This window comes from Pipistrellus hanaki, assembly GCF_964339955.1.
Source record: "Pipistrellus hanaki genome assembly, chromosome: 1".
In the NCBI taxonomy this organism is placed as follows: domain Eukaryota; kingdom Metazoa; phylum Chordata; class Mammalia; order Chiroptera; family Vespertilionidae; genus Pipistrellus; species Pipistrellus hanaki.
In genome coordinates this window covers 161606093-161625007 of record NC_140503.1, presented here as the reverse complement: position 1 = coordinate 161625007, position 18915 = coordinate 161606093, and the positions used below count along the sequence as shown (strand labels likewise).

The window sequence follows — 18915 nt, the reverse complement described above, 5'->3', positions numbered from 1 at the left end:
AAGAAAAATACCACATGATCTCACTCATTTATGGACAATAAAAAACATTATAAACTGATGAACAAAAATAGATGCAGAGGCAGAGAAGCATGGAACAGACTGTCAAACTACAGCTGGAAGGCTGGAGAAGGTTGGAGGGGGGAAGTAAGAGATCAACCGAAGGACTTGTATGCATCCATATAAGCATAACCAATGGACGCAAGACATGGGACAGAGGTGAGGGCATATGCGGGGGCAGGGGGAGTAGGAGAGGCTGGGGGAGATCAATTGGGGGGGAAAAGGAGACATGCATTACTATTTGTAATATTTTAAACAATAAAAAATAAAATAAAATAAAAAATATTCCCATACGTGGCAAATATAATTGCCAATCCAACAGACATTTTTCCTCCTCTTAGTTACCAGAAACTAGTTTTATTCAGGACAGCTATGTTTTTAGCCCCAGGGTATATGCCATAGCTGGTCTAAGACAGTCATAACTATCTCATTTTCCTTTGTTGAGTCTCTTTCCAGACTCCTTTGCACCTGGCCTATGAGTTGCAAGGGGAAATCTATTGAGTAGCAAGGGAAGGGCTTACATCCCTGATTATGAAAAACCTCTTTTCTTCCCACTCTCCTCCTTTTCTACTTGGGATGCTGCTGTCAGATAAAGAGCTACACAAATAAAAAAAAGCTAAAGGAGTTCATCACTGCCAAACCAGAATTATATGAATTGCTGAAGGGGGTTCTTTAGGAAGAGGAAGAAGATAAAGATAAAAAGATAAAAATTATGAACAACAAATACATAACTATCAACAAGTGAAACTAAAAGCCAAGGGAATTAAAAAACCTGATGAACAATATTAACTGGTGAATATAATAGAATCAGAGGTATGGAAGGGGAATGGACGGACGATTCTCGGGGAAAAGAGGAAAGGGGAGTGTGAGAAGAGACTGAACAAAAACTGTGCACCTATGGATGAGGACAATGGGGGTGTGGAAAGGGCAGAGGGTGGGGTGGGAACCTGGTGGAGGGGATGCTGCTGTGAAAATATTGTACCTACTATTATGACAGCTATCATATAACCATAAGACAGCAAACATAAGGACCCAAAGCCAACATACGGAGAATGGCAGAGTAGGAGGAAAGAGCTGACTCCCTTGGGATGAAGTGTGTTTCATGTGTTGGAAAGAGGGTGTTCGCTAACTCTTGGTAGCCAGAAGGACTGACTATGGCAAGACTGTGACCCGTCTATGAAAATCCATTCTCCACTTCTTCCATTGTGTTAGAAGTATGATAGTTAGCTTGGCTGGCATAGCTCAATGGTTGAGCATCTACCTATGAACCAGGAGGTTGCTGGTTTGATTTCTGGTCAGGGCACATGCTTGGTTGTGGGCTCAATCCCCAGTAGGTGGCGTGCAGAGGCAGCTGACCAATGATTCTCTCTCATCATTGATGTTTCTATCTCTCTCCCCCTCTTCCTTCATCTCTGAAATCAATTAAAAAATATTTTTAAAAAGAAAGAAGTACCGTATTTTCCGGCGTATAAGACGACCCCCTAATTTTACAGTTAAAACATAGATTTAGGCCTATATTCGCTGTATAAGACTACCCCCCACTTCCGAGGCAACACCAGTTCTTTTTTTAATAGACCGCCTCTCTGACTCTGGCCAATCTGAGCAGACTTTTTACTAGAACACAGTGTAGCTTCGGATACAGAACATGTATAATTTGCATGCATAAAAAGCCTGCTCAGATTGGCCAGAGTCAGAGAGGCGGTCTATTAAAAAAAGAACTGGTGTTGCCTCGGAAGTGGGGGGTAGTCTTATACAGCGAATATAGGCCTAAACCTATGTTTTAACTGTAAAATTAGGGGGTCGTCTTATACGCCGGAAAATACGGTATAATAGTTAGAGATTTGGTTGCCCAGCCTCCTCTGCACTGTGAAGTAACCATAAGTTCCTGCCAGTGGAATGTGAGCCGAAGAGACATGTGCCACTTCCTGGCCTGGTACACACACCTCTCAAACACAAAGTTCCATGGGCTGAAACGTCAGTGACCAGAAGAAAGAGGCTGTACTGAGCACGGGCTGGCTGTCAGGAACCCCTCCCCCTCCACTAACATGGGTCCCCCACCTGGATGCTCCATGAGGGAGAAAATAAACTGCATCTTTAAGCCACATAGTTGCTTAAATGTTTACTCTAGATAATAGATTCAGATACTCTGTTAGCTACAGCCCAAACATCTGATCTGACACTTCACATTAGTCCCTATAAAAACGACAAAGTTGCTCTGTTCATGAGCTACTTGAGAGGTAAAAGGATTTTCTAAAAATTTCAATTACAGTTGACATTTAATAGTATTTTATGACAGTTTCAGGTGTACAGGGTAGTGGTTAGACAGTTACATAATTTATGAAGTGATCCCCACCTCCTACCCCCAGAAGTCTAGAAACACCTGGCACCATACGCAGTTACTACAATACTCCGGACTACATTCCCTATGCTGCCCTTTACTATTTTGTAAATACCAACTTGTACTTCTTAATCCCTTCACCTTTTCCACCCAGGCGCCAAACCCTCTCCCATCTGGCAACCACCAGTCTGTTCTCTGAATTTATAGGTGACAATAATTTACAGAATCAGATGATATCCAAAAGTGCCAAGTGATGAGGAGGTTTCTCCAAGTACATGGAAGTATTAAGGCCAGGAAATGGTTTCCTCACTTAGCAGGAACCAATCTTTGACATATAAAATTTCTACATATAATTTTTACAAAGGTTTTATAACTATAAACACATAGCTTTTCCCTAAGGATACTCATAGCAATCTCCCCTCCCCCCAAACACACACACACACACACACACACACACACACACAACTCACACCATCCTGGGAGGAATATAAAAGCTGGGTAGTGGACTGATTTTATTTTATAGATGACAACGACATCATTATTCCCAACATGCCTGATTCAGCAGTTCTAAAGAAAAGAATCTTTTCTAGACCCTTTGGTATATGCAATTATTTCATGTGATTTCCTATCCCTAAGGTAAGAAACAAGTACATAAAAAAAACCTATAAAGCAGTCAGAGCAGGAGCTCACCGAAAATGAAACCCTTGTGCCTGGAAGTCCCTTGTCCTCAGCTCTGAAATCACACCCCCAGCGTCCCTTTTTGGCCCACAGTCCCAGCATTAAGTGCCAAAACAAACAGTGACTCATCACGATGCTGGCTGTCTCTTGCTAGACTCTGACATCAACACCTCAAGCCTGGTTCCATGAAGAGAAACAACCAAACCTGAAACCAACTAGAGCAAACAAGAAATCCCCAACTGACAGATAAATCTACTAAGTTCAAAAGATGGGGATCTGAGAAGGAAATTCAGGTAGAGTCCTATGTGGCTATGAAATACTAGGCTAATGCACATCACACACCACACACTGAACTTAGATCTCTTCATCCAACAAACTGGCAGCTGCTCAGTGGATGTGTTATAGCAGAGGTGATGGCCAAAACAGTAATATTTTTTACTCTGTTATCGTGGATTCACGAGCACAAGTCCTGAATCCAGAGTCTCTGGTTTCAAATCCAGGCTCTGCCACTTAGTTGCTAAACTCTCCAAGTCTTAGTTTTCTCATCTATAACCCAGAGATGATCACAGTATGTACTTCATAAGGCTTCCATGATGATTAAGTGAGTTAACACAAAAGGCTCTTTGATAAACATATGGCAGTGGTTCTCAGCCTTTCTAATGTCGTGACCCTTTAATACAGTTCTTCGTGTTGTGGTGACCCCTAACCATAAAATTATTTTTGTCGCTACTTCATAACTGTAATTTTGATACTGTTATGAATCATAATGTAAATATCTGTGTTTTCCGATGGTCTTAGGTGACCCTGCTAGCGATTCTTAACCTGTGGGTCAGAAAACACAGATATTTACATTACGATTCATTAACAGTAGCAAAATTACAGTTATGAAGGGGGGTCACCGCAACATGAGGAACTGTATTAAAGGGTCGCGGCATTAGAAAGGTTGAGAACCACTGGCATATGGCATGTGCTGAATAACTGCATGCCTATTATCATTCATTGTTTTTATAGTTTCAGACATACACTAATCAGTGTAAATCCCAACACAACACACCAACATGATTTTATACACTGGGAGGGGAAATATTTTCTGAGTAAGTGGAAAATTTGGCAGACAGCTTTTGGAAGACATTCATTCTAAGGAGCTTTATTTTATTTCTTTCTTAAATATTTTTATTGATATTTAGAGAGAGAGGGAGGAAAACATCGATGCAAAAGTGAAGCATCCGTGGCTGCCTCCTGCACACCCCTTGCCGGGAATCAAACCAGCAATCTTCTGACACCCAACTGAGCCACACCAGCCAGAGCCGACACAGCTTTACAGTAAACATTTCATTTAAAAATCTGGACCTTCTTTTTCAGTTGGCTGTAAACTACATTCACTGAGTGGAAGTCGGATTGATCATTGGGAACCAATTTGTTCCAAGGTTCTGGGTTAGTTTTTCTGTCCCAGCAAACATCTGGATTGAATAAGGTCAGGTACAAGATATCAGTATACAGCGCTGCCCCAGAACCTTGGGCTCCGAGAAATACAAAGAGGGGATGGAGCGTGGATGCCTCCTGGCCTGACCGAGGATCTGGCGGAGCATGGTTGTGGCAGAGGGCTCCGGGCTGGAGGCAGAGAAAAACAAAACTGCAAGGCCCGGAAGCAGGCAGTCTGTGCAGCGAGCATAAACGGCTGTCTTCCTGTCACTGATGCCCATCCCGTTTGTGGTCCCGAAAAAGACTGCAGATTTATTCTAGCTTAATGGTGACTGCTTAGGGATTCAGTGAGGAACCTGGGTAGAATTTGGTACAAAGACCCTCCAGTCTCTTAGACATTATGCTGATGACTTCTTTGGAAGGACAAATGAAACACAGGAAATATTCCAGGCCAGAGGTTGCTTTGTGCTGGAGAAGATCGTATGTCACTGTATCCTCCCCATGTCTAGAAGAATTAATCACCACCTCAGAACCCGAACTCCCCCCAACACTCAGAACCATCACAATGCCGAAGTGAAAGCCACCGAAATCGGGGACCCATAAATGTAGTTCACAGCCTTCCACACAGTTGGTGAAAGGTGACCTCATTTCCTACAGTTCCCTACAAACTCCCACCGGGAACAGACCTACTATCTGTCCATCTTCTCTGTCTTCCTCCATCCCTCACCCCCACAGATGATGTTACTATCTGTCCATCTTCTCTATCTCCCTCCATCCCTCATCCCCACAGACGATGTCACTAGGTGTTCACTGTAAGCACTCAGAAGGCTACAGGATATAAATAAGGATGTGCCTGCACAATTGGGAACAAAATTAGGAAAATCAGTAAAGGTGGCTCTAGTTAAGCAGTAGCATCATGTAATGCAGCTGAACAGCGTCCAGGTCTGCTGCTAAGAGGGCTGGCACGTGTCACAAGTCTCAGCAGAGACAGGCACGTAACTGGACTCCTACACAGCCCAGTGTGCCGGCCCCCACTGTGCCCACAGGTGGCTCTCCAAAGGCTGCAGGGACCAACAATGCATTGACTCTGTTCCTGGATTACCTCTTCCGGACACTGCCATCCCCATCCATGTTCTGAACACACTTCTCTTCCAGAGGAGTTCTCTGACTGGGACCTGTGAGCTAGCCTGGTGTGGCCTGTTCTTGCTATCTCACCAAAACCCACAACTGACCAAGGCCAAACAATGCAGAGAGATCACAATGTTAGGGATCCTTGAACTGGCTGACGCAATGGGAGTAAGCTCCAGTGAACATCACAGAACACATTCCGGAAATCAGCTACGGGTCAGTAGTATCCTCGATTTTATTTCCTGACGAGTCCAATGACAGATTTACAAAGATAAAGAGATGCTTCTAGGTTTCTTTGAGGCACACACACACACAAAAAAAGTTTGGCACCTTAATAAGTGAAATGAAAATGTGTACTGTTCTGAGAGGCATCAGATAGACAATTGTATGACCCTGAGAAAAATACATAATGTTCAAAGAATGAAAAGAAAGAGTGGGTTACCTACTTTATCAAAACACAGCTAAAACATAACCATAATTCAAAATTAGGTTGCAGAAGATAAAGTTATCTCAGAAGTACCATTTTCTCCTTTGATTTAAACACACAAACACACACACACAGAGAGAGAGAAAAACTAAAATCTATTTTTTCCCTCCTCCAAAGACATTCATTTAGGTACACACAGTACATTTCTAAAAAAGAGAAGTGTGTCCAGGGAGCTCTGCATTCCACCCTTTTGCTGTGAATGAATAGCCCATTTCTTTTAAATTGCACACAAGTTACTTACAGCTTTCTCTAGTGTTCCAGAAAAATATCCAAGTAATTGTCTTCATTATTATGTTTTTCCTTATTTATATACCCACTAAAAAACTGTACTTATATTCACTCAACAAGTATGGACCAAGTGCCTTCCCTGGTCAGGTACTGTACTGGGTAGTGGGGAGGGTACAGTTATAAAGAGACAAGGATTCTGGCCTTAGGTGTCTGAGGAGGAGACTGACACAATGAAATAATTACCAATGCCAATGTAATAACCTTCACAATACAAACAAGCTCTCTCCAGGCCGAAGCAAGGCATGCATAACCCCACCCAGGGAAGCTGAGCAGAGATTTCTAGAGGAGGTGACATTTAACATGGTCTTAAAGGTCCTAAAGCCAGATAAAGGCAAAAGGGCACTCTGGGCAGAGGGACAGCCTGAACAAAGCCATGGAAACATGATTGGATGGTGAACCTACTTACCAGTGGAGAGGATTTCAGTGTGGCAGGGGTATTGGCGTGAGGGGAGGGGGAGGAGAGGGGGAAAGGAAGCCAGGCAATGTCCCCGGAGACACTTGTATCCTGAACCAAAGAATAGGGACATCCTAAAACAGATGAACTCAAGAAATATTATGGAGGTGCGAGATGAAAGCAGAAAGAATTCTTGATACATTTCATTCTTAAAAACAGTTGAGGTGGGGCTCGCAGTACGCACCTATCAGTGAATAGAAACCCTTCCATTTATTTGGATGAGGAAATTTTTGCATCTGGAGTAATGTCAGTTTGGGTTTGGTAATGTAGAAAAAAATGATTGCATTGATAGGACACATGGATTTTGTTTTAAAAGAGGGGTATGTCAATGAAAATACATTCTGGGGATCCAATCAATACTGAAATTGGGTCATAAAACCAGAAGAGACTGTATTATTTCCAAATTTTACGTCAGTTATTTTTCTTCAGTTAAAGTGGCTACAAACCAGAAAACTCCATTAAAGATGGAGAGAGAAAATGAGACTGAAGATTTACAGGAGACAGATTCATGAAAACCCAATGATAAACAGGATAAAGAAAGAGATTAGAAGGGCCCTTTAATGAGAGGATAACATTCTATTCCTGGTTCTTAATTGTTTAACAAACATAAAGAGATACTCATCCAGTACTTTTTCTCGGGCAGTAAAATGCTTAACAGCTTCTGATTATGGTTATAAAACTGCTGTGGGTGGACATCAATCTGTCTTTTCATGGCCCCATAAAAGAAGCCCCTAAACTCTGCTACAAGAAAGCCATACGTCCACGTTAACCTCATCCCATTCCTTCCTGCTAGGACCTGAGTGGGTCAGGTAGCTGGGGCTCCAGCCATGGCACCTGAGCTTTAAAACCATCTTTGCTGAGGGTCCGGTAGAGCAGGCAGTGGAAAAAAGCTGCAGAGCCCATTTCTTAGACAAACGAAAGAACTTAAAAAAAATTTCTTTATTGATTAAGGTATTACATATGTGTCCTTATACCCCCATTACCCCCTCCTCAAAGTCCCCCCCCCACTCATGCCCTCACCCCATTGTTGTCTGTGTCCATCGGGTAGGCTTTTACAGGAAAGTGCAGGAATGCACTTGGAGTTGGGGCTGAGAAGACATGGGCAACTACGTTTTAATCCAAAGAAAGCATAAAAATGAGCAGAGCAAAGTTCTCCCGGCAATCAAAGCTGGATCCTATATGACAAATTGGCCTGCTACTTATTTGGAGGGCAAGGGATTATTGAGCCTTAGAAATCAATCTGTCTGGAGAGCATTTCCTAGGGAAACAACAATACCAGTGACAACAATAACGATGATGAGCTATTGGCAGCAGTTAATATACTATGTACCTAATAGTCTGCCAAGTACTTTACATGAATTCTCTTATTAAGTCCTTACAACAATTCCATGAGATAAAGACTATTATTGCCAATTTATAAACGAGATACAAAGGCTTACAGAAGTTTAATATCTTGCTCAGGGTCACACAGCTAGTAAGTAGTTGAGCCCAAGCTCCTGCCCACTACACTCTACTAAACTCTTATTATTCTTTATTACACTCATTACTTATAAAAAAAAACAAAACCCCAACTAATTATAATGGATGGATGATGTTCTAATTAATTAAATATAGATGGCTTTGCTCCCAATTATTACAAATAATCATTCTAAAATCACTACAGACAATATACTCGACATAATTATTCTGATGAAGGGGGTCTTCTATTGAGAATCATCATTTTGTCTCACCTGGATGTCCTAGTCTCCCACACAGAATTGTTTTTTAAAAAAAATATTGTATATTTTATTGATTTTTTTAAGAGAGAGAAGAAGGGAGAGGGATAGATATAAACATCAATAAGAAACATTAGCTGTCTCCTGCACACTCCCCACAACCCAGGCATGTGCCCTGACTGGGAATTGAACCGGTAGCCTCTTAGTTCCTGGCTCAATGGTCAGCCACTGAGCTATACCGGCTGGGCATCCCCTACAGAATTCTTATCCGTCTTTCTGAAACCAATTCCATTGCCAGCCAACACCACCATAAAACTTGATTCGTTCAAGATGGTGAGCAAAGAGGGCAAAGGAAGTAGAAATAGAGAGAAAGGAGAACAAGAGGGAGGGTTGTGGGAAGGGGGAAATCAGTTGTAAATGATTTTTTATGCCTCTCTCACTTGGGCCCAGCTGTGTCTAGGGTAGGGGTGTCGAACTCAATCAGAGAAGGGGCCAAAATCTAAAATCCAGCCTAAATCGCGGGCCGAATGGTTTACTGAACAGTCATAAACTGACAATGTCATAAACTGACAGCGGAGTGCAGTGATGACAGCGTGGTGTGAGCCACATTGCAAGGCCTGGCGGGCTGGATTTGGCCCGTGGGCCTTGTATTTGACACATGTGGTCTAGGGCATTGACCATCTCCAGCCTCTCTTTTCTTCACTAGAGCTGTGGTTCTCAGAGAGTGGTCCCCAGGCCAGTAGCTTCAGCATCACTTATTAGGAATACAAATTCTCAGGCCTACTGAATCAGAAACACAGAGATAGGGCCCAGCAATCTGTGTTTAATGAGCTCTCCGGGTGAGAGCCTGCCAAAGTTTGAGAATGCCTGCACGAGTGAATTTCCTATTCCTCCTTCGTGGCCCAGCGTCAATGTTACCTCATCTGCAGAGCCCTCTCCAATCCCCTCAGACAAAATTAATGACTTCCTCCTCTGTTTTCCCATAGTACTTTATTCATGCCAATTATATAGCACTTATTCTATTATAGTTGCTCTTTAGAGTCCTTCCTCCCCCATAGAGTAGAAGGCCTAGGCTTATTATTGATCTTTGTATTTCCAGTGCCTGGCATGAAGTAGACATATGTTACATTATCACAAATTACTTTTATTTTTCTGCCCCCATGACCCATTTCACTCCCTACTTACCCGTTATTTTTCTTCCTCAAACCTGGTTTCTAGGTATGAATAAATCATCAGAATGAGATCTTACCATCCCAAAGCAGTGTTTTCATTGGATTCAAGCTTTCACCTATTCATATCTATCACTCAGGGTTCAAAGAGAGAAGTGGAACCACAAGTGGTATAGGTATATAGATATATGCATGTATGAACGGTTAAGGGATTTGAACTTATGTAGTTGTAGACTGTTGAAGTATCTGTGCAAAGGTGTTGTCTCACTTTTATGCTGGAGCTTGAACTCTGGTGGACAAACATGTGGGAAGGGAATGATAGAGCAAAAGGGCGACCAAGGGAAAACTGGATCCACACCCACACAGTAGAACTCACAAGCGTGAACTGGAATGCATGGGGACAGACCAGAACTGAGCCAGGAGGGAAGAAGCAAAGTCAGGAGAGTGTAAGTCTCAGGCAGTTCATTCCTGATCATCTCTATTTCTTCTGTGAAAGGAAGCAAGGGCAAAGAGATAGAGATAGAGATAGATGAGAGACGAGAAAGGATGAAGCCAAGAGACTACTGATATTTAGGGGGCATGGGAGAGAGGGAGGTTGAAAAAGTGGTCATGGAGGCTGAGTAATAAGAGGAAAGAATATTGTCATGAAAGCCAAGAAAAGGAAAAGTTTCAAAACGAAAGAGATGTCAACAACATCAAGTGCTCTGAGAACTCAACAAAGACCAGAAATGACATGAGATCATTGCATCTGGCAATTCAGAGGTCATTATCTATGCTGGTATGAACACTGGTTTTCATAAAGTCCTGGGTCAGAACCAAGAGTTCACTTGGGTTGAGAAGGAATGGGAGGTACTATTTCAAGAGCTTTGGCTGTAAACAGACAGATGGAGCAATAGTTCGAAGAAGAGTGAGGATGAACGAAAGACCTTTTTGGTTAGAAATGACAACAAATTGAGCATAAATTTGTACCAGCTGATGATAAGAAGCCAGTGGAGTATCTTTAAAAGAATATGAATAAAGCAACAACTATGTTTGTTTATCAAGTCAGCAAAATATTTACTAAAAATGACATAATTCAGTGCAAGTCATAGTGCACATTGATGTAATCTTTCTGGATTTGTCAAATATGTAGGAAAGTGTAGCCTAAGCTATAAATTGGTAATCTTAAATTTTTTCATTATAATAAAGAAAGGAAGGAAGAAAAACCAGCATTCTATTCATGAATTTAAGGGGAAAAAAGACAAAATGTAAAGAAACGAAGAGGGAAGAAATAAGCAAGTTAAAAGTAACAATCAATGAATTTTTAAAAAGAAATTAACATAAAGAAATTTAAGAGCTGGTTTTCAAACCACTTCTACTACAGAAAATTTTCCATTCAAATATTTTAAAAATAAAAATATGCAAAAATACTGTTAGAAAATATCTATAATATGTATTTACACTAATTGGTGTATGTATATACTTATGTATGTGTACATTTAGAGAGATACACACATAAAGCAATATACTGGTATATGACTATATATATATATATATATATATTTATATGCACACACACACACATCTAACTGAAACAAATAGTAGATACTTGTTGGGAGAAGTAAGAATTTGGCAGATGAGAAAAAACGAGATATAAATTTCAATAAATAACTTTTATAACTTTGATATTTAAATCATAGGAATTAAAAAATAATCCAAAAGAAAGTTCTAGAAAATAGAAATTTAAAAAAAAATCATAATATTACAAGCAATTGAATGTTGTTGTTTTTTGTTTTTTTTCTCATTTTTTAAATTAAATTATTGTACATATGCAATTGAATGGTAATACATTTGAAAAGCAATACATAGATTTAATGCAATCCCTTCAAAATCCCAATGTCATTTGGGTTTTTATGGAACCACAAAAGACACTGAAAAGCCAAAGCAATCCTGAGAAAAAAGAACAAAGCCAGAGGTATCACACTATCTGACTTCAAATTATACTATAGAGCTATAATAATCAAAACAGCATGGTACTGACAGAAAAGCAGACACACAGACCAATGGAATATAATTGAGAGCCCAGAAATAAAATCACATATATACGGGCAAATATATATTTGTTGTTGTTGTTGTTAATCTTCACCTGAGGATATTTTCCCTCATAGCTTTGTAGAGAGTGGAAGGTTGGGGGGTGAGAGAAAGGGAAAGAGAAAAATCAATGTGAGAGACACATCCATTGGTTGCCTCCTGCACACCCCTTGATGGCGCAGGGGATGGAAACAAGGGCAAATAATTTTTGACAAAGAAGCTAAAATATACAATGGAGAAAAGAAAGCCTCTTCAATAAATGGTACTGAGAAAATTGGAAAGCCACATGCAAATGAATGAAACTAGACTACAGTTTGTCCCCACGTATAATTAATTCAGCCGAAACCGGTTTGGATGGAGCGTCGTTCTGCGGACTGAAACGTCCCAGGTTCGATTCCGGTCAGGGGCGTGTACATTGGTTGTGGGCTCATCCCCTGTGGGGGGAGTGCAGGAGGCAGCTGATCGATGTTTCTCTCTCATCAATGTTTCTAACTCTCTATCCCTCTCCCTTCCTCTCTGTAAAAAATCAATAATATATATTTAAAGAAAATTAATTCAAATTGGATCAAAGACCTAAATATAAGATCTGACAAAATAAATTACAAAGAAAAAAACATAGGTACTAAACTTTTGGACTTTGGTCTTAGAGAACATTTTATGAATTTGATCCCAAAGGCAAGGGAAGTAAAGGCAAAAATAAATGAATGGGGCTATAGCAAGCTAAAAAGCTCTGCACAGTAAATGAAACTGCTAACAAAACAAAAGGCAACCAACCAAATAGGAGAGGATATTCACAAACAACAGCTCTGACAAGGGGTTAATATCCAAAATATATAATGAACTCATACAACTCGACACCAAACAAGCTATCCAATTAAAAAACGGGCAGAGGACCTGAACAGACACCTCTCCCAAGAAGACATACAAATGGCCAACAGATATATGAAAAGATGTTCAATGTAACTAACTAGCTATCAGGGAATTGCAAATCAAAACTACAATGAGGCCCTGCTGGTGTGATTCAGTGTCTGAGCATCAACCCAGAAACCAGGAGGTTGCTGGTTTGATTTCCAGGTTGTGGGCACAATCCCCCATAGGGGTGTGTGCAGGAGGCAGCTGATGCATGATATACTCCCACATCAATGTTTCTCCCGTCCCCTTTCTTTCTCTCTCAAAGTCAATTGACATCTTAAAAAACAAACAAAACACCAAAAAACCTTGGTCTTGACACTTGTTAGTTTTGGCAGGTAAAAGCAACTTTTTAGAAGTAAACCTCTCACAGTTGAAGAGGGATTGCTATCATAAGGAATAAAACATAATACATGAAAAAAAAAATCCATAACCAAGTACATATAAGTTATTTCAGAAAGGCAAGGATGAGTTTGGAATTTTATCAATATACACTTTTTTATTTTAAAATAGGAAAGTATTATCACTTCAATAGACACTGCAAAGCCACTGAGTAAGATTTGAAGTGGATAAGGATATGACCCTCAAATATGCCTCTTTGACATAAGAATGGTTTTGAGGTGAAGGCACTGGAGTTCTGAAATCCCTTATCTGCCTAAAAGAAGAGCTTCCCCCAAAAAACTCAAATGTCATAAATCCCCTCCTCAGAGCAAATCTAATCAAACTCCTCTCAGAGGAGGAGAGGCAGCATCCACCCAGGCAGACATGGCCACACACACTGCCTCCTCTCTATTTTCCAAGGGCCCATCCATCTTTCCCAGAAGTCATCTGCTTCTTCCCTCCCCCTAGGAAGGTAGGCATATAGACTCCAAATTCTTTCTTTTTAAAATTGAGGTATCATTGACATACAACATTGGATTAGACCCCAAATTCTAACCACCTCTTTGAGTTACTCATCTCTGGATGCTCGCATGTGTAAGTGGAACGCACATGCTAATAAACTTGTTAGTTTTCTCTCGTTCATCTGTCTCCTGTCAGTCCAGCTTACAGGGCCCCAGTGGAGAACATAGGAGGGGAGAAGGGAAACGAATTTCCCCCCATACAGGTCCCATATCCGTTCCTTATTTATTTATTTTTTCAAAGCAGCTTTAAGAGTAGGAATAGAGCCGAAACTGGTTTGGCTCAGTGGATAGAGTGTCAGCCTGCGGACTAAAAGGTCCCGGGTTCGATTTCAATAAAGGGCATGTACTTTGGTTGCGGGCACATCCCCAGTAGGGGGTGTGCAAAAGGCAGCTGATCAATGATTCTCTCTCATTGATGTTTCTAACTTTCTATCCCTCTCTCTTCAATAATCAGTAAAATATATTTTTTTAAAAAGGGTAGGAATAGAAAACTATTTTTTAACATAATTTTTAAAGGGTTTATGTAAAATCAATAGCCTCAACCATTCTTTACCAATGAAAGCTTAATAAAGGCATTCCCTTTAAAAACAGGAACAAATGAAAGGTGGATCCTAGGAGTGTTTATTTAGCAATGTCTTGAACAATGCAGCAACACATACACTGCATATAAAAGTGTATGAGGTGTGCTGAAACCGGTTTGGCTCAATGGATAGAGCGTCGGCTTGGGGACTGAAGGGTCCCGGGTTCGATTCCGGTCAGGGGCATGTACCTTGGTTGTGGGCATATCCCAGGTAGGGGGTGTGCAAGGGGCAGCTGGTCGATGACTTTCTCTCATCGATGTTTCTCTATCTCTCTCCCTTCCTCTCTGTACAAAATCAATAAAATATATTTTTAAAAAATAAAAAATAAATAAAAGTGTACGAGGTGGAATGTAAAGGAGGAGGCAAAAATCCAGTGTTCCCTTGGCTGGGCTGGCTTATCAGGCTCCCTCCCACCTCACCCTGGGGAAGGGTTTAACTGAAAAACTATTAGATTTAACAGGGGAACTCAGCAAGAGGCTGGATACAAAACAAACATCTGAAAATCAATAGCTTTCCCATGTACGAGCAATAACAATTACGATATAATAGAAATAAAACGCATTCACAATGTGCAAGATGTAACATCTGGAGGGGAAACTCTGCTAGGAGATAAAAAGAAGACCCAAGTGAATGGAGAGACAGTAATAAGCTGTCGTTCCGTGCAAATTACCCACAGCGTGAATCTCTCAGTGGGGTCTAGGGATGACTGCCTTAACATCCCTCGGATGCTGATTAAAATGCAGATTCCCGGGTGAGCCCCAACTTCACAGCAGCACACGCGGGGGGAGGGTAGGTTTTCAAGAAAATTGCCTTCTTAACACACTCCCCAAGTGACTGTAATAAATACACACTAAAGGTTGGTAACCACAGCTTTATGTAGGTTTCATAAAACTTCAGTAAGACTCCAAGTTCATCTGGAATCAGAGCTAAGATGGTGGCTGCCCTGACATAGATCAGAGAATATCGTAAACTTAAAGTATATGCATAAGACACATCCTAAACTTCAGTAACAAAAATAATGTGGTCCTTGGAAAAGACCAACAAGCTGATCACCAGAACGGAACAGTCCCAGGACAAAAATCCCACGGTCAGTGACAGAGGTAAAATCGGTTTTGTGTCCGTATGCATCACCAGAAAACCACGGCCTCTCTCTTCACCCAGTTTGGAGGGTTGGTTTGGAAAGATATGTGATCGAAGCAGTTTGGTTGGGGAGGCCACAGGCACATGTGTTATAAAGGAATAATTCTGTTACTTAAAAATAATCTGTTTTGGCCAAAGCTGGTTTGGCTCAGTGGTAGAGCGTCGGCCTGCGGACTGAAAGGTCCCAGGTTCGATTCTGGTCAAGGGCATGTACCTTGGTTGGGGGCACATCCCCTGCAGGGGGTGAGCAAGAGGCAGCTGGTCGATGTTTCTCTCTCATTGACGTTTCTAGCTCTCTATCTCTCTCCCTTTCTCTCTGTTAAAAATCAATAAAATATATTAAAAATAATAATAATAATTTGTTTTGAATAGTCTGTCTGGTGAGAACAAGGACTAATACACAGAGAGACATGAACGAGAGACACTCTCTCACTCCCAGGTCCTAGAAGAGGACTTCGGGCTAGTAGCTGCCCAAGTGGCAGTGCCTCCTTTCCCTGCTGTTTTCCCCCCCTTTTCTTTCATTTTTTCTGTTTTAGGCTTTTGGCCACCTGAAAGCGGGCACTTTAGTTTCTGTCTCTGGTTGATAAGAGGAAGGTTTGGAAAAGGCTGTAGCCTCTCTCTGGGACAACACCCACCAACCACAGGATAATCAGCCCACCCCGTTTTGTTAAACACAATCAGAGTGCTCTGTACCTTTAGGCAGCTAAATTTCCCCTCTGACTTTGGCTGTCTACCTGACAGGTTCCAGGTGGCCCAGTGACCCCTGCTGTGTGTGTGTGTGTGTGTGTGTATGCCTCGCTAGGGTGTCCCAGTCAACCTTAGAGAGACTAGGATCTGCAAGTAGGAGAGCAATTGTGGCCTCAACTCTGTCTTTTAAATTCTTTGTTTTGTTCATGCTAAGGAGACTCTTAGCATGTCAATAGGTAGCAGCGCTAAAAAGTGTCCAGTCAAGTGGATTCGGAGGTTTCTAACCTCAGATGGGCTAAGAAACCGCTGCGGGCATATTAGGGAGCAGGATCAAAATGCTCCTTCCTGCCCTAACTGGTTTGGCTCAGTGGATGGAGCCTCTGCCTGAGGACTGAAGGGTCCCAGGTTCGATTCCAGTCAAGGGCATTACCTTGGTTGTGGGCACATCCCCAGTATGTGCAGGAGGCAGCTGGGTGATGTTTCTAACACTCTATCCCTCTCCCTTTCTGTAAAAAATCAATAAAATATTTTTAAAAATGCTACTTCCCTCTTCACCCTCCACCTCCCACCCCCTTTTTTTTACACTGAGCCAGTCTGGGGGAACAGGATCCTTGCTATCCATGGGGTGGGGGCCAGGAGCGGGTCAGCAGCAAGGGATGCAGCCAGCCAGGGGAGCCAACCCGCCATGGGCTCTGAGGAGGAGTCGCCCGACACGGAGCGGGAGGCAGCCCTTCAAGAGTGTCACTCAGAGACGCATCGAGCTGTGCGGTGGTGGTGGTGGTGGTGGTGGTGGTGGTGGTGGTGGTGGTGGTGGTGGGGTGTGTGGAGTCACCAGCCTGTTTTCCGGGTGCTTAGGAAGTCCGCGCTTGGACTGTGCCCAGTGGTTCTGTTTCGGGATCTGGGGTGTTGGGTTGGGGTTGGGGCAGGACCCTCACTTTAGGATGGAGCGTGTGGGCGTGCGTGAAGGGGCAACAGGGCAGCGCACGTGCCCCTCGACCAGCCAGAGCCTCCCAGACCTGGCTGAGTGGTGAGCAATCCTAGGGCATCTCCATGGGGTTTTCCGTCCTGACTCAGATCATCCCTGCCTCCTCGCCAACTGTGCTGTAAGGAATAATAGCTATTGAAAACGAGTCTTTTTTTTTTTTTTTTTTTTTTTAAAGATAAGCCTGGTGCAGCAGACAAGTAATACCCTGTTTCCCCGAAAATAAGACAGTGTCTTATATTATTTTTTTCTCCCAAAGTTGCGCTAGGTCTTATTTTCAGGGGATGTCTTATCTTTCCATGCGCTATGTCTTATTTTCGGGGAAACACAGTAATACCATTGAGAGACATGAAAGTAAGAGATTGATCACATGCTTGGGTCCTTTAAGAGGGAGGCACTCTCAACAGGCAGGGCCCCCATGAGAGGCACCCAGGCAGTGGCTGGACCCAGTAGGTGGGAGGAGAGAGAGCGAAGACAGGCAAAGTGTGTATACATAATGTATTGTGCAACCATTAAAATGTGTTTTGAAGCTAATGCCATAGGAAAATGTTTACTGTATAGAAAATAGAAAGTTTGGAACATGAATATATGTACAATGTGATCCCAAATGCAACTATATATAACACAGATACTTATTGCCCTTATGAATAACACAAGTAAAAAACTTCAAGTAGAAAATAGCACATAAAGTCCACAGTGTACTAAAGAAAAATGACATAGGAGCGTTTATCCCAGGAAATATAAAAGTATTAGTTGGAATGTAATGTAACACATTAATAAGTAAAATTAAAAGGAATTCTAAGAGGATGCTGAAAAGACACTACATAAAATTCAGTGCTCATCCCTTACAAAATATCTGGACAAACTAGGAAGGGAAGGATTCTATTGTATAATGAGTGTCTCCACAAACCATAAGTTAATATCATTTTTTTAGTGTGAAAAGACAACTTTCCTATTAAACAAAATTAGGATGAATGAATAAATGCTATTACCATGATTAACATGGTACTGGTAGTTTTTCCAATTTAATAAGACAAAAAAACCAGAAATAAGGAGACTACCTATAAGAAATACAGAAAAAAATTATTATCTGCCACCATAAGACCAGAGAATTGATTAAAATATCATTGAAATGAATGAATGTTCACATAAGGGGTTGGATTAAAAAATGAAAATTCAGTTTTTAATTATGCAGAAAAATGGAAACATGAGATTTACAGAAGCAACAAAACCCATAAAATATCTAGATCTGTAATATGAAATGTACATGAAAAACAACAACAACCCACAAAGCTCTGAGAGACACAAAAACTTGAATCAATATTCAAGTTAATTAGAATTAGGGTTAATTAGAATATTGTGAAGAAAGCCACTCTTGCCAAATTAATTTAGAGATTAAAAAAAAAAAAACCTTATGGGGATTAATTTAGGATTTGACAGTGTTTCTAGCATTCATCTGGAATAACTGTTGGAAACACATAACTACATATAAAAATGTGTGTCTAAGTCCCTCTTTACAATCTACTTAATAATTCTGAAGAAAGTTGGTTTTATGTGGAATTTCACAACATAAGTTGTTCATTGGCTCCACCTGTTCTTTTAGCAGTTAATAAGAGATTAGCATTCATTACTTGGGAGGCTTCAAAACTGATGGGCATTTATTTTCTTAATAAGCATATTTTCCTTTGTGCATTTTTTCTTTTGTACCTTATTACTTTTTACCCTAATTTCCCTTAGGGACAAGCGAACTCCTGCAAAGCTCTGTGGTTATTTAAAAGTATCCATCAAACCCCTTATTTACATACTGGAGGCAGGAGTAGCAGGCCTTCCTTCCCCAGCTGCCAGCACTGGCTTCCCTCTGGCACCCGGGACCGCGCTTCCCTCTCAGTCCCAGCGTGGTCCGGAAGG

General features: G+C 41.4%; 1 protein-coding gene and 1 pseudogene across 8 annotated transcripts in view; both read right to left on the bottom strand.

The window, feature by feature from the left end:
• TMEM150C (transmembrane protein 150C) overlaps nucleotides 1-18915 on the bottom strand; it is a 319396-nt gene that overhangs the window by 31407 nt on the left and 269074 nt on the right. The window contains exon 1 of one of the 7 annotated variants that reach the window (XM_084883007.1): nucleotides 3086-3145. The exons of the other annotated variants lie outside the window; for them this stretch is intronic. The gene's annotated coding sequence lies outside the window, so the exon portion shown is untranslated. Of the gene's footprint in view, nucleotides 1-3085; nucleotides 3146-18915 lie in introns of those variants that run through there. 7 annotated transcript variants of the gene reach the window in all.
• LOC311614573 (cytochrome c oxidase subunit NDUFA4-like) lies at nucleotides 4410-4662 on the bottom strand (annotated as a pseudogene). The gene has a single exon. The product of its transcript is annotated as a cytochrome c oxidase subunit NDUFA4-like (transcript).